This window comes from Phyllobates terribilis, unplaced genomic scaffold (genome assembly GCF_046119375.1).
Source record: "Phyllobates terribilis strain yellow unplaced genomic scaffold, ASM4611937v1 Scaffold_4__5_contigs__length_816908805, whole genome shotgun sequence".
In the NCBI taxonomy this organism is placed as follows: Eukaryota; Metazoa; Chordata; class Amphibia; order Anura; family Dendrobatidae; genus Phyllobates; species Phyllobates terribilis.
Window position 1 is genome coordinate 517683717 of NW_027362764.1, and position 14238 is coordinate 517697954.

The window sequence follows — 14238 nt, forward strand, 5'->3', positions numbered from 1 at the left end:
TGTGTCAAAGTATGGTCCGGGACCCCAACACCTGCATCCAACACTACACTGCTCCATGCTGGCTGGAAGGGCAAGATGCACTGTGTTCTGCTGAGCCCTGTCCCTGGCTGGAGTGGGGGGAACCAGAGTGAGGGGGAACCAAGTAGTGGGTGTGGGTGGAGGAAGGAGTCTAGGGGAGCATTTGTTAGGAGTATAAAAAGGGAAGCCATTTTTGGAAGGAGTAGTAGTTGTTGTGGAGAGTTCTGAGTTTGGAGTCTAGAGAGAGGGGTAGTGGCTCTGCAGGAGCTCCGCTCCAGAGTGGGCCTAGTGAATGAGGCCCAGCAGAGGAGAGAAGAGGAGGGGAGCAAAGGAGGAAGGCTCTGGAAACTGAAGGGGTACGGAAGGAGCAGGAAGCCACCCGTACACCCTAATCTGCCGAGTGTCAGAGGGACCAGGCCGCAAGAAGGGAACCGGTCCCTGGGCTAGTCATGTTACTTCAAGTCTCGGCTAGGAAACCGGAGGCTTCTGACCTCTATGGTGCAGTTGCCATACTTGCATTCGAGTAGCCAAGAAAGGTAGCCGTGTAGGATCAAGGAATTCCAGGTTATCCTGAAGGATCTGAGGACACCATCTTGGGACTCAGTTTATGAGGTGCAGAGCAGGAGGGAGAGACCCAGCGCGAGAAGTCGGCTGAGGAAAGGAACATATAGAAGGGGGGTCCCGATAAGTTCTCTCGAATTGCCAAAGGGACTTCTGAACCCCTGCTTGGTGGACGCAGCGCGACGTGGGAAGTGGTAACCTGTGCAGTGTAACCTGAGGAACTTTGTAAACTGTGAGTAAAATCAGAAGACTGCACTTCACTGTCTCTATCGGTTATTGCCGCTGCGCCATCATCCCTCCTACACTACAACGCCCTGCATCCCTTCCATCAACCCTGCCCTGGTGGTCCGTTCCGCCTGTGGGGATCAGAAACATCCCAGCTGCCATCCCATCAACCCCAGAGGTCTGAAGCAGCGCCGGTATTCATTACCGGGAATCACAGGTGGCGTCACGAGACAACCTGTTAACAAAACCCCCTTTAAAGAGTGACCCCAGAGGACGGGCCCGTGAGCCGACTGCCATGACATCCTACAAAGAAGGTAAAGGCCCGGGTACCGAGTCCCCCATATCTCCCCCTGGGCACGTCAAAAGCACCACCGACAAGTGCGAGTTGATGTTGGACGGGTAGCCATTGCTTCTGCAGCAAGCTCAATTACAGGACTTCCTGGGAAAAATGACACGCAGGGTACATACAGTTTCCCTCTATGCCAGAGCTAAATACAACTCTTAGCAAAAATATGGCCCTGGCAGGGATGGTCCGGAGAAAAGAGGTTCCCCACCCCGCCTGCAGCTGAACCGGAATGGGCTTGAGAGATGCGAAAGGAGATACAGGAGATGCGAGGTGAATGGTTCAGGCTCAAGAAGACCCCTGCACCAACACCAGAGATACCCGGATCGATTGCCCCAGTTAGGGAAAGAATTTAATTCGGGCCCCGCCCTGCAGGAGAGTTCCGTAGAGAAGTGAGGCAGCCCTACACAGACAGAGACACGACCTGCTGGAAGTGTGGAGGCACAGGACATTACGCCAGGGGCTGTGCTAGCTGAGGGCAGTCGCGGCAGCCATTAAACTAGCGGGTTCTGTGTTTGGGGGACACAGCCCGGAGCCTAAGGAAGGGGAAAGAAAAAGAGGAAGTCCCAAGGACCTAGTTTTTGTCTGGGCCAAAATGAGTGGTCGGGCTGTTCACTGCCTGATTGACATGGGATCCCAGGTGACTACGATGACAGAAGCCTACTTTTAACAGCGATTTCCAGAGATAGAGCGGCCTGAATGGGGACCAGTAATTAGACTTACGGCAGCTAATCAATTACCCATCCCGGTCGCAGGGGTGGCGTGGATGAAGATCCGAGTGTGTGGAAAAGATGTGAGAAAAAAGGAGTCGTCTTGGTTGCAGGGCGAACCGGAAGTGGACCCCTGGTGACCCTCGGAATGAATGTGCTGAAAGAGATCAGGCAAATCCTGATTAGTGAGCTGAAGGTGATCTCACACTCCCTCCCAGGGCGGAAATAGCCCAGATCCTGGGAATGCCAGAGAAGTTGGTGCGACCTGATGCGGTACAGCTGTCCGCTGTTCGACGAGATCCCTGGAGTCTGGCGGTCACCGTGTCGCTGGAATCCAACCGCGCTAGTGCGAAGGTTGAACAAAGAATCCTAGAATGAATGCTGGCTGAATTGACAGGACTTTCACCTCGACAGGTGCAGCAGGTTGAGGAGGTACTGGAGCGGTACCAGGAAGTCTTTGCTCGCCATGAGGATGATTTTGATTGCACCGAAGCCATTACCCACGAGATTCCCAGGGGGGGCGCTGTCCCAGTGCGGGAGAGATACCGACAGATACCTCCCCAGATGTATAAGGAGGTTAAGGAGATGCTAGCCCATATGTTACAAAATTGTGTGATACGGGAGAGTCAGAGTCCGTGGGCAGCCCCAATTATCCTGGTCCGGAAAAAAGATGGGACCCTGCAGTTCTGTGTGGACTATAGACGACTGAATGCCTGTACAGTACGAGACTCTTACCCACTACCCTGAATCGAAGAGTCTCTGTCGGCCTTAGGGAAGGCAAGATACTTCTCCTCCTTGGATCTGGTCAGTGGGTACTGGCAGGTGCCCGTGGCCGAACATGATCGTGCGAAGACGACGTTCATATTACCCATGGGACTGTTCGAGTTCAATCGGATGCCCTACGGCCAGACTAACGCCCCCGGGACGTTCCAGCGTCTGATGGAGAGGTGCCTGGGCGATTTGGACTTTGAGGCGACACTGATCTATCTTGACGACATAATTGTCTATGCCGCCACCTTCAAGGAGTACCTCCAGCGACTGGAGCAAGCACTGAGCCGCATACAGAGTCATGGTCTAAAGGTGAAGCTCCAGAAGTGCCACCTGTTCCGCAAACAGATCGAATATCTCGGTCATACTGTGTCCGGTGAAAGAGTCAGGCCCTCCCGGGAAAAGGTGGCCGCCGTACAGGAGTGGCCTACCCCGAAGACAGTGAACGACGTTCGGGCCTTCCTGGGACTTGCCGGGTACTACCGAAGATTCGTGAAGAACTTCACCCACATAGCCAACCCATTGCTGGAACTACTTAAGGGAGTGCCGGCGGGCTCCAAGAATCGGGCGATTCAGTGGGAAAGTAGCCAGGAAGAGGCCTTCCGTGCCCTAAAAATGGCCCTGACCAAGGCCCCAATACTTGCCTATGCAGATTTCTCCCAACCATTCATACTCCACACTGATGGGAGCCTACATGGTCTGGGAGCCGTGTTATTCCAAGTACAGGAGTAGAAAGAGCGCGTGATTGCATACGCCATTCGCTCCCTTCACGACTCTAAGAGGAACCCAGATAATTATAGCTCTTTCAAATTAGAGTTGCTGGCTCTGGTTTGGGCAATGACCGAGAAGTTTGCAGAGTATTTGTCCGGGTCCGAAGTACTGGTGAGAACAGATAACAACCCGTTGGCTCACCTGGAGAATGCGAAGTTGGGGGCCCTGGAGCAGCGGTGGGTGGCCCTCATGGCCAGGTACCGGTATAAAATCGCCTACCGGTCTAAGGCAGAGAATACTCACGCCGACACCCTCTCCAGAGTGACATATGAACGGCCTGATCATGACCGCGATGAAGATTTGGAGGCAGATGAGATCCCTAGCTTCCGAAGTTTCGTGGGACTGCTGGACGCAGCGCAGGGACAGATCAGAGAGACGTCGGAAGAACAAGTGCTAGGGCAGCCAAGAGATGACTGGGTCCGACTTCAACAGATTGACAGAGAAGTTGCTCAATTGCGTCAACGGGTGGCTTTGAGGCAGGTCCCCAGTCGAGATTAGAGGAGTACCCTGTCCCCGGGAGCGCTGAAAATGCTGGGACAATGGGAGAGACTGTGTTTGCGAGACGGGCTGCTGTACCGACGGGTACAGCTACTGCGAGAGTTCGGGACCACCTGACAAGTGGTGATCACAGAGAAGTTGGTCGGAGTAGTGGCTAAGGAGGCTCATGAACGAGGGGCTCACTTCGGACCAGAGAAGACAGTGGTTGCAAAGGCTGGTGTATCACCCCCGACTACGAGCAACAATAGAAGACACTTGTCGAAGATGCCGGAGCTGTGAGCTGGTTACACATACAAACCATTGTGACTTCTGCGCCCTTGGAGGTGCTGATGATCGACTATTTGACTGTTAGACCGGCGCATCTCGGGTAGAAACATTGCCTGGTAATGACAGACCACTTCACAAAGTTTGTGATGGTGACCCCGACCAGAGATCAGACCGCCGAATCAGCTGTGCAGGCCATCTGCCGAGACTTCATTCGGGTGTACAGCTGCCCAAAGAGTATCCATTCTGATCAAGGCGCCTGCTTCCAGGGCCGGGTGATGGAAGAGCTGCACCGGTGGTACAGGATTGAGAAGTCACAGACTACTCCTTATCACCCTCAAGGAAATGGGGCCTGTGAGCGATTTAGTCGGATACTGATCCAAATGCTCCGCACACTGGAGGAAGATCGGAAGGTGCGATGGCCTGAGTTTGTAGCCAAGCTGGTGTGGGTCTACAACAACCGAGTGAATAGTACGACAGGATTCACTCCTTATACCTTACTGTTTGGGCGAAAGGGGCGAGAGATTACCGAGTTAGAGCTGGACCCCGAGGAGGACTACCCACGGACGTGGGTGTCTTCCTGAGTCCGAGAACACCGGTATCGACTGCAGACCCTCCGACGGTTGGTACAACAAAAGTTTCGGGTACTCAAACATCATGAGACATTGCCTTTTCAAGGGACAGCTCTGAGGCCCGGGGAGCAGGTGTTGGTTCGAGACAGGCGGCCCCGAGGCAAATTGAGTAGGCGGTGGGAACGGACCCCGCACCAAGTGAAGCGCAGGTTTGGCGCTGAAGGACCTGTGTATGAAGTTCAACCCGAGGGAGCTGAAGAAGCCCCTACCAGAGTGATTCATCGTAGTATGCTGCGGCCCTGTCTGTCTAAAGATGACAAGGATGAAGAAGAATCACCTGCTTCTAGATAGGGTTCTGTCACCGTTGGCCCAAGCCACGATGTGGATGAAGAATTGTTGATTCTACCTCCGAGCCCCAGCACTCGATTACCTGCAGTCCCCAGTGCAGGCGGCAAGGGAACACCATCGGTTGAAGCCACCGGGCAGGCGGAGATTGGGAATCCAAATGACCCTGCACCCCCCATCGGTCAGAACAGACAACAGCAGGAGTGCCTCCTCACCGTTACGAACAAGATCAATTTATATGGCAACGTATCTTCTAGGAAGTCCAAGATTGTGAACGTTTGGTGAGGAACTCTCGCCCGTGGAATGGCGAGTTAAAGGAAAGCGGGAGTGTAAGGGGGAAGACCGGGGTGTAAGTACTTTCAAAACAAGGGATCCAGAACTGCTGGGGCCGTGACTCTTGTTGAAGGGGGAAGACAGACTGTGAAACAGGAGTCAGGTGGCCGGGAAGCTGAGCTCCTGTCTATGAAAAGGGTGGAAAAGGAGTTTTTGCGCGGGAAAAGCGGCAGTGGACAGTGGGAGTCAAGCCCAACTAGAGGGAGAAGAGATGCAGGATCCCAGGAACTGAGCAAGTGAGGTGCACTGTTATGGACTAGGGGCTCAGCGAGTCAAACCGGAGACTGCCCGCTACCGCCAGAAGACGGAGCATTGTTTAGGCAGGGAAGCTGGAAGAAAGCAACACTGGCATCGGCTGGCAACTGCCTTGTGAGGAGCAAGACTCAGTTAAGTGAAAAAACTGCCGATTACAACCGGGTTGACTCCCCATATTTCCCCTGTTACTCAATGCGTGGAGATTGACACTATTTTAGTAAATCCCCCTTGTTTATTAACTCTGTACTGGCTGTTCTGTGTTTCTGTGTCACTGCATTCAAAGTACCTGTGTTACATTGGTTTTGCATAGTCAGGATGTATAAACACCTCATGCTTAATGCTTCTTAAGGTTGGGGGGTGGAGAACTGTGTTTCTCCAATGTTTGTCTGGTTGTTGTTTTTTTTTTTGTTTTTACCTTTTGAACATTTTTCATAAAAATCAATAAACATTTAATTTAAGAAAAAGAAAAAGTTTCTTCAAAACTAAATATATTGGATATGTCACTTAAACACATTTAAGCCCACAAGGATTTTTCTGAAAAATTTAATTTTGTTTTTTTTCATTGTATATTTGAGATTTCACTGGCTCTTATTACAATAGGTAGTATAACTTTCATAGGGTTTTTCATAGTTGTTATTGTGATTGTTTATCACAGACATTTAGTGAAACATATATTAACCAGCTCCTCCTATGTGAAACTATGCTATAGATATAACAAGAGAAAGAAGCCTATAATCCAAAAAGTAATTCCAATACAGATAAGAGCATATAGAAAAAGCCTAAGATATCATATGTATTACTCCAATTTAATAAAAAACAGACAAATGTGTATAAACACAATAAATATTTTATTGGAATATGCAACTGCACAATAAAAATGAAATTTAAAAGTGAATAGTAAAAAGAAGGAACAATGAAAGCAAGGGGAGGCCGATGAAAGACATAAAATAATGAAAATAAGATTACAATATCAAGGGTATCTACCATATGGCAGAACACTACCAAGGAGCAATGATAACAGGTATGTACAGTCACATATATATATTCACAAAGTTAATTACAATGCAATTCTGAAATTTAGATATATAAAAAATTGGTGCAATGTAATGCACAAAAATAAATCAATAGTGAAAAAATAAAGAATAAATAAAGATGCATTTTAATCAGACATATCCCAAAAAATAATAACAGACTGTGTCACCACATTGGCCTCCACCTCATACCCCGACGCACGTTTCGATCCTACTTCATCTGGGGCTCCACAGTAGACACAACAGGAATGGCTCCTTTTCTCTGCAGTTTTATATACCTGAAATGTCTTTTATTAGCAGTTTTTGGTTGTTTCAAGAGCGCTCATTTGACATTTTTTGCCGCCCGGTATTTAATGCCATCTTCTGAATGTTTCCATTAAGCAATTTTTGAAGCAAAAACACAGACAAGATACTTAAAAAGACACTCAGGCGTTTTCCAGGTGTTTTTGTTTAGCTTTCTTATTGACTTCTGTTGTAAAGTATTGAGCATCTTTCTAGCACAAAATGCCAGAAGAATGACTACAAAATCATTGCTAAAGAGCTGGGGGTACAGCAATTTGCAGTTTTACCAAATGTAGAAAGTTCAGGAATGTTGCTACTCTCCCAAGGAGTAATATCCTGTTAAGATCACTCATGGTGGCTTGCTTCTGCCATGAACTGCAGAACCTCTATTCAAATCAATAGAGGCAGATGTGCAGTGGCCGACCACAGCCATTATACAGGTGAAGGAGCTGAGCAGCTGTGTAACTAAGCACTTTCTATAGGTTCTGGTAGCAGCTGATCGCAGGGGGGTCTATGATGTTCCCACTGATCAGATATTGATGGCCTATCATAACAACATGATACAAACACATGGGCCATGCACACGGTGAACTAGTCTATAGGACAGTGTTCACACCACCAAAAGACTAAAAAACACAAGGACACAGTAAAACACACGTATAAAAATACTCTGTTGTAAACAAGTAACAGTAAACAGCAAGTGCTAGTAAAAAGGTGATAAAAAATAGGGTATTTGAATGACACATTTTTGCAAAAAATGTATACTAACCCGCTCTACCAACGTCAAGGTAACCCACATCAGAGCAGTCCCTACCTGATGTATTTAAAAACTGATCATGTGTATAGTACCTACAGTGCTGGCCAAAAGTATTGGCACCCCTGCAATTCTGTCAGATAATACTCAGTTTCTTCCTGAAAATGATTACAATCACAAATTCTTTGGTATTATTCTCTTCATTTAATTTGCTTGCAAGGAAAAAACACAAAAGAGAATGAAGCAAAAATCAAATCATTGATCATTTCACACAAAACTCCAAAAAAGGGCCGGACAAAAGTATTGGCACCCTCAGCCTAATACTTGGTTGCACAACCTTTAGCCAAGAAACTGAGTATTATCTGACAGAATTGCAGGGGTGCCAATACTTTTGTCCAGCACTGTATATGAGCAAATCAGACAGGTAATGTCCATGTGGACATGCTGCAGAGAACGGCATTTATGTGCATGGCCCAAAAGGGAGGGGTGGAGACCTCCCTAATCTTGCAAAGGCAAGAAACAAATTGAATACAAACACATGGGCCATGCACACGGTGAATAAGTCTGTAAGACACAAGTACTTTTTTACAACAGAGTATTTTTATACGTTTGTTTTACTGTGTCCTTGTGTTTTTCAGTCTTTAGGTGGTGTGAACACTGTCCTACAGACTTATTCACCGTGTGCATGGCCCATGTGTTTGTATTCAATTAGTTTCTTGCCTTTGCAAGATTAGTGAGGTCTCCACTCCTCCCTTGTGGGCCATGCACATAAATGCCATTCTCTGCAGCGTGTCCACATGGACATTACCTGTCTGATTTGCTCATATAGGTACTATACACATGATCAGTTTTTAAATACATTAGATAGGGACTGCTCTGATCTGGGTTACCTTGACGTTGGTAGAGCGGCTTAGTATACATTTTTTGGAAAAAACGTGTCAACCAAATACCCTGCTTTTTATCACTTTTTTACTAGCACTTGCTGTTTACTGTTACTTTTTTACAAGTGAGTATTTTTATACATTTGTTTTACTGTGTCCTTGTGTTTTTCATAACAATATGATATCAATATAAGTGTCCTGAACATTTCAGTTTAAAAGTTGTGAGATAAAAAGCAAAAGATGTACTAAAAACGCAAAAAAATGCGAAAACGTCTGAAAACGCTGAACTAGTATGGTGTTCACTGAAAAACACCAAAAAGAAAGCTGCTGTTGTACAAAAAATACATTGTGATTCATCTCTAATTTGTCCAATACCACTTGGATGATCCAGGCCACCGCCGGTAACCGTGATCTTTTTGACCACGGGCCTATTAGAGGCCGCCGCGCGCTCAGTGCGCCGCTTAACCTCCTCTTGATGATGGCCGCCGCTGCCGGTAACATCTGCTGTCTTCTGCTATGTGCTGCGCACAGACGGCGCATAGCAGTGACGTTCAAAGTCTGCCGGCCAATCAAAGTCGCGCGCTTCAGCATTCGGCCTCTGATAGGCCGGCGGACATTGAACGGGCGCTGACGTCAGTGCGCAGTGCATAACAGTGATCTGAAGAGTCCTCCGGCCGGCGGGCTGCTGTCAGCGCGCAGCCTCTGATCGGTCGGCGGGCCTGTAGAAGACCACACTGACATGAAGCTGCAAAGGACGCCTCCGGGGGAACGCAGGAAGGTAAGAAGATTTTTTTTTTCTTTTATGAATAGGCAGGGTAGTGTGTGAATGGGGGGGTGATACTATATAGGGGCACATGATGGGGAGGGAGATGCTATATGGGGGCACATGATGGGAAGGGAGATGCTATATAGGGGCACATGATGGGGAGGGAGATGCTATATAGGGGCACTTGATGGGGAGGGAGATGCTATATAGGGGCACATGAGGGAGATGATGCTATATAAGGGGCACATGAGGGAGATGATGCTGTATAAGGGGCACATGAGGGAGATGATGCTGTATAAGGGGCACATGAGGGAGATGATGCTTTATTGGGGCACATGAGGGAGATGATGCTATATAGGGGCACATGAGGGAGATGATGCTATATAGGAGCACATGAGGGAGATGATGCTACATAGGGGCCCATGATGGGGGGGGAGGAGGATGCTACGTAGGGGCCCATGATGGGGGGGTGATACACAGGGGCCCATGATGGGGAGGGTGAAACATACAGGCCCAGGATGGGTGGGGGGGATACATAAAGGCCCAGGATGGGTGGGGGAGAGATACATACAGGCCCAGAATGGGTGGGGGAGATGCATGGGAGTCTAGGATGAGGGATATTATTAAATAAAGGGGGTCAGGATGGGTGACAATTACAGTATGGGGGCCAGAATGAGGTATTATTAGTTTATGGTGGCAAGTGGGGACATAATTACTGTAGGGGACATTACTGCTGTAATATAATTTATTTTTGAGGATACTCTTCTCCATGGGGGAGTAACAAAAGGGGGGTCCTGTTACTATGTCGCTTTTTTTCTTCATCTGCTGTAGTGTACAAATCAGGGAATAAGTGTGGAATGTGCTGTAGAAATGATCAGCTATTGATAACTGTGTGTTATTTTCTGCAGCGACGAGTCCTGGATGGAAGAAGTGATGGCGGTCTGGGCCAGATGAAAAAGAAAAGCGAAGATGAAGGACTTAAACTAGAGACATCACTGGTGAGTTAGTGTATTACATGTAAATGCACACTACAGTCATGGCGAAAAGTATTGAGAATGAGACAAATAGTAATTTTTCCAAAGTTTACTCCTTCATTTTTTGTAATGGCAATTTGCATATACTCCTGAATGTCAAAGAGTGATCAGCTTAACAGCAATTACTGTACTTGCAAAGTCAATATTTTCCCAGAAAATGAACTTTAACCCCCAAAACACATTTCAACATCATTGCAGTCCTGCCTTAAAAGGAGCAGCTAACATCGTTTTAGTGATTGATCCATTAACACAGGTGTGGGTGTTGATGAGGACAGGGCTGGCGATCAATCAGTCATGATTAAGTAAGAATGACATCACTGGACACTTTAAAAGGAGGCTGGTTCTTGGTATCATTGTTTCTCTTCAGTTAACCATGGTTATCTCTAAAGAAACACGTGCAGCCATCATTGCACTGCACAAAAATGGCCTAACAGGGAAGAGTATCGCAGCTACAAAGATTGCACCTCAGTCAACAATCTATCGCATCATCAAGAACTTCAAGGAGAGAGCTTCCATTGTTGTCAAAAAGGCTCCAGGGCGCCCAAGTAAGACCAGCAAGCTCCAGGACCGTATCTTAAAACTGTTTCAGCTGTGGGATCGGACTACCAGCAGTGCCGAGCTTGCTCAGGAATGGCAGCAGGCTGGTGTGAGTGCTTCTGCACGCATTGTGAGGCGGAGATTCTTTGAGCAAGGGCTGGTTTCAAGGAGGGCAGCAAAGAAGCCACTTCTCTCCAGAAAAAACATCAGGGACTGACTGATATTCTGCAAAAGGTACAGGGAGTGGACTGCTGAGGACTGGGGCAAAGTCATTTTCTCTGATGAATCCCCTTTTCGATTGTTTGGGACATCTGGAAAACAGCTTATTCGGAGAAGAAGAGGTGAGCGCTACCACCAGTCTTGTCTCATGCCAACTGTAAAGCATCCTGAAACCATTCATGTGTGGGGTTGCTTATCAGCCAAGGGAATCGGCTCACTCACAGTCTTGCCTGAAAACACAGCCATGAATAAAGAATGGTACCAGAATGTCCTCCAAGAGCAACTTCTCCCAACCGTCCAAGAGCAGTTTGGCGCCCAACAATGCCTTTTCCAGCATGATGGAGCACCTTGCCATAAAGCAAAGGTGATAACTAAATGGCTCATGGAACAAAACATAGAGATTTTGGGTCCATGGCCTGGAAACTCCTCAGATCTTAATCCCATTGAGAACTTGTGGTCAATCATCAAGAGACGGGTGGACACACAAAAACCAACAAATTCTGGCAAAATGCAAGCATTGATTATGCAAGAATGGACTGCTATCAGTCAGGATTTGGTCCAAAAGTTGATTGAGAGCATGCCAGGGAGAATTACAGAGATCTTGAAGAAGAAGGGGCAACACTGCAAATATTGACTTGCTGCATTAACTCATTCTGTCAATATAACCTATTGGTACTCATAATATGATTGCAATTATATTTCTGTATGTGATATAAACATCAGACAAACACTAATAAAAACCAGAGGCCAGCAGATCATGTGAAAATATAATTTTGGTGTCATTCTCAAAACTTTTGGCCATGACTGTATACACTGTATACAGAGCTACTTTATATTAGTATTGTGTTTTTTATTCATGATCCTTATGGTAGTATTATTCGGTCACTATGTAATGGTAACGTGTGGTCTGGTCATGGTATGGTGGTACAGTCATATGAAAAAGTTTGGGCACGCCTATTAATCTTAAGCTTAATGTTTTATAAAAATTGGTGTTTTTGCAACAGCTATTTCAGTTTGATATATGTAATAACTGTTGGACACAGTAATGTTTCTGCCTTGAAGTGAGGTTTATTGTACTAACAGAAAATGTGCAATCTGTATTCAAACAAAATTTGACAGGTGCATAAGTATGGGCACCTCACCAGAAAAGTGACATTAATATTTAGTAGATCCTCCTTTTGCAAAAATAACAGCCTCTAGTCGCTTCCTGTACCTTTTAATAAGTTCCTGGATCCTGGATGAAGGTATTTTTGACCATTCCTCTTTACAAAACAATTCCAGTTCAGTTAAGTTTGATGGTCGCCGAGCATGGACAGCCCTCTTCAAATGATCCCACAGATGTTCAATGATATTCAGGTCTGGGGACTGGGATGGCCATTCCAGAACATTGTAATTGTTCCTCTGCATGAATGCCTGAGTAGATTTGAAGCGGTGTTTTGGATCATTGTCTTGCTGAAAGATCCATCCCCTGCGTAACTTCAACTTTATCACTGATTCTTGAAAATTATTGTCAAGAATCTGCTGATACTGAGTGGAATCCATGCGTCCCTCAACTTTAACAAGATTCCCGGTGCCGGCATTGGCCACACAGCCCCAAAGCATGATGGAACCTCCACCCAATTTTACTGTGGGTAGCAAGTGTTTTTCTTGGAATGCTGTGTTTTTTTGCCACCATGCATAACGCCTTTTTGTATGACCAAACAACTCAATCTTGGTTTCATCAGTCCATAGGACCTTCTTCCAAAAAGAAATTGGCTTCTCCAAATGTGCTTTTGCATACCTCAGCCGACTCTGTTTGTGGCGTGCTTGCAGAAACGGCTTCTTTCGCATCACTCTCCCATACAGCTTCTCCTTGTGCAAAGTGCGTTGTATAGTTGACCGATGCACAGTGACACCATCTGCAGCAAGTTGATGCTGCAGCTCTCTGGAGGTGGTCTGAGGATTGTCCTTGACTGATCTCACCATTCTTCTTCTCTGCCTTTCTGAAGTTTTTCTTGGCCTGCCACTTCTGGCCTTAACAAGAACTGTCCCTGTGTTCTTCCATTTCCTTACTATGTTCCTCACAGTGGAAACTGACAGGTTAAATCTCTGAGACAGCTTTTTGTATCCTTCCCCTGAACAACTATGTTGAATAATCTTTGTTTTCAGATCATTTGACAGTTGTTTTGAGGAGCCCATGATGGCACTCTTCAGTGGAGCTTCAAACAGGAGAACAACTTGCAAGTGGCCACTTTAAGTAGCTTTTCTCATGATTGCACACACCTGGCTATGAAGTTCAAAGCTCAATGAGGTTACAAAACCAAAAAAAGTGCTTTAGTAAGTCAGTAAAAAGTAGGCAGGAGTATTTAAAACAAGAAAATGATAAGGGTGCCCATACTTATGCACCTGTCAAATTTTGTTTGAATGCAGATTGCACATTTTCTGTTAGTACAATAAACCTCATTTCAAGGCAGAAACATTACTGTGTCCAACAGTTATTACATATATCAAACTGAAATAGCTGTTGCAAAAACACCAATTTTTAGAAAACATTAAGCTTAAGATTAATAGGGGTGCCCAAACTTTTTCATATGACTGTATTTGTCACATGTATGTGGTGGTAATATGTGGTCTGGTCACGATGTAGCAGTATTTGTTCCTTTTGTATGTGGTATTATTCAGTCACTATGTGGTGGTAATATGTGATCTGGTCATGATGTGGCAGTATTTGTTCCTTTGGTATGGGGTATTATTCGGTCGCTATGTGGTGGTAATATGTGGTCCAGTCACAGTGTGGCGGTATTTGTCCCTTGTATATGGTATTATTTGGTTACTATGTGGTGGTAATATGTGGTCTGGTCATGGTGTGGTGGTATTTGTCCCCTGTATGTGGTATTATTCGGTCACTATGTGGTGGTAATATGTGGTCTGGTTATAGTGTGACGGTATTTGTCCCCTTCTATGTGATATTATTGGTCTTGGTATAGGAGATTACGTTGTGTATGGAGGATTCACTTGTTCTCTCTGATACCGAATGTGTGAACGTGACCTAAGGATAAGTTATTGATTGATGGAGGTCTGACTGCTGGGAC

The 14238-nt window shown here is 46.3% G+C and overlaps 1 long non-coding RNA gene across 1 annotated transcript in view; it reads left to right on the top strand.

Moving 5' to 3' along the window:
- LOC141265608 (uncharacterized) overlaps positions 1 to 14238 on the top strand; it is a 543116-nt gene that overhangs the window by 520705 nt on the left and 8173 nt on the right. The window contains exon 4 of the long non-coding RNA XR_012320132.1: positions 10286 to 10375. This is a non-coding gene — a long non-coding RNA (uncharacterized lncRNA). The remainder of the gene's footprint in view (positions 1 to 10285; positions 10376 to 14238) is intronic.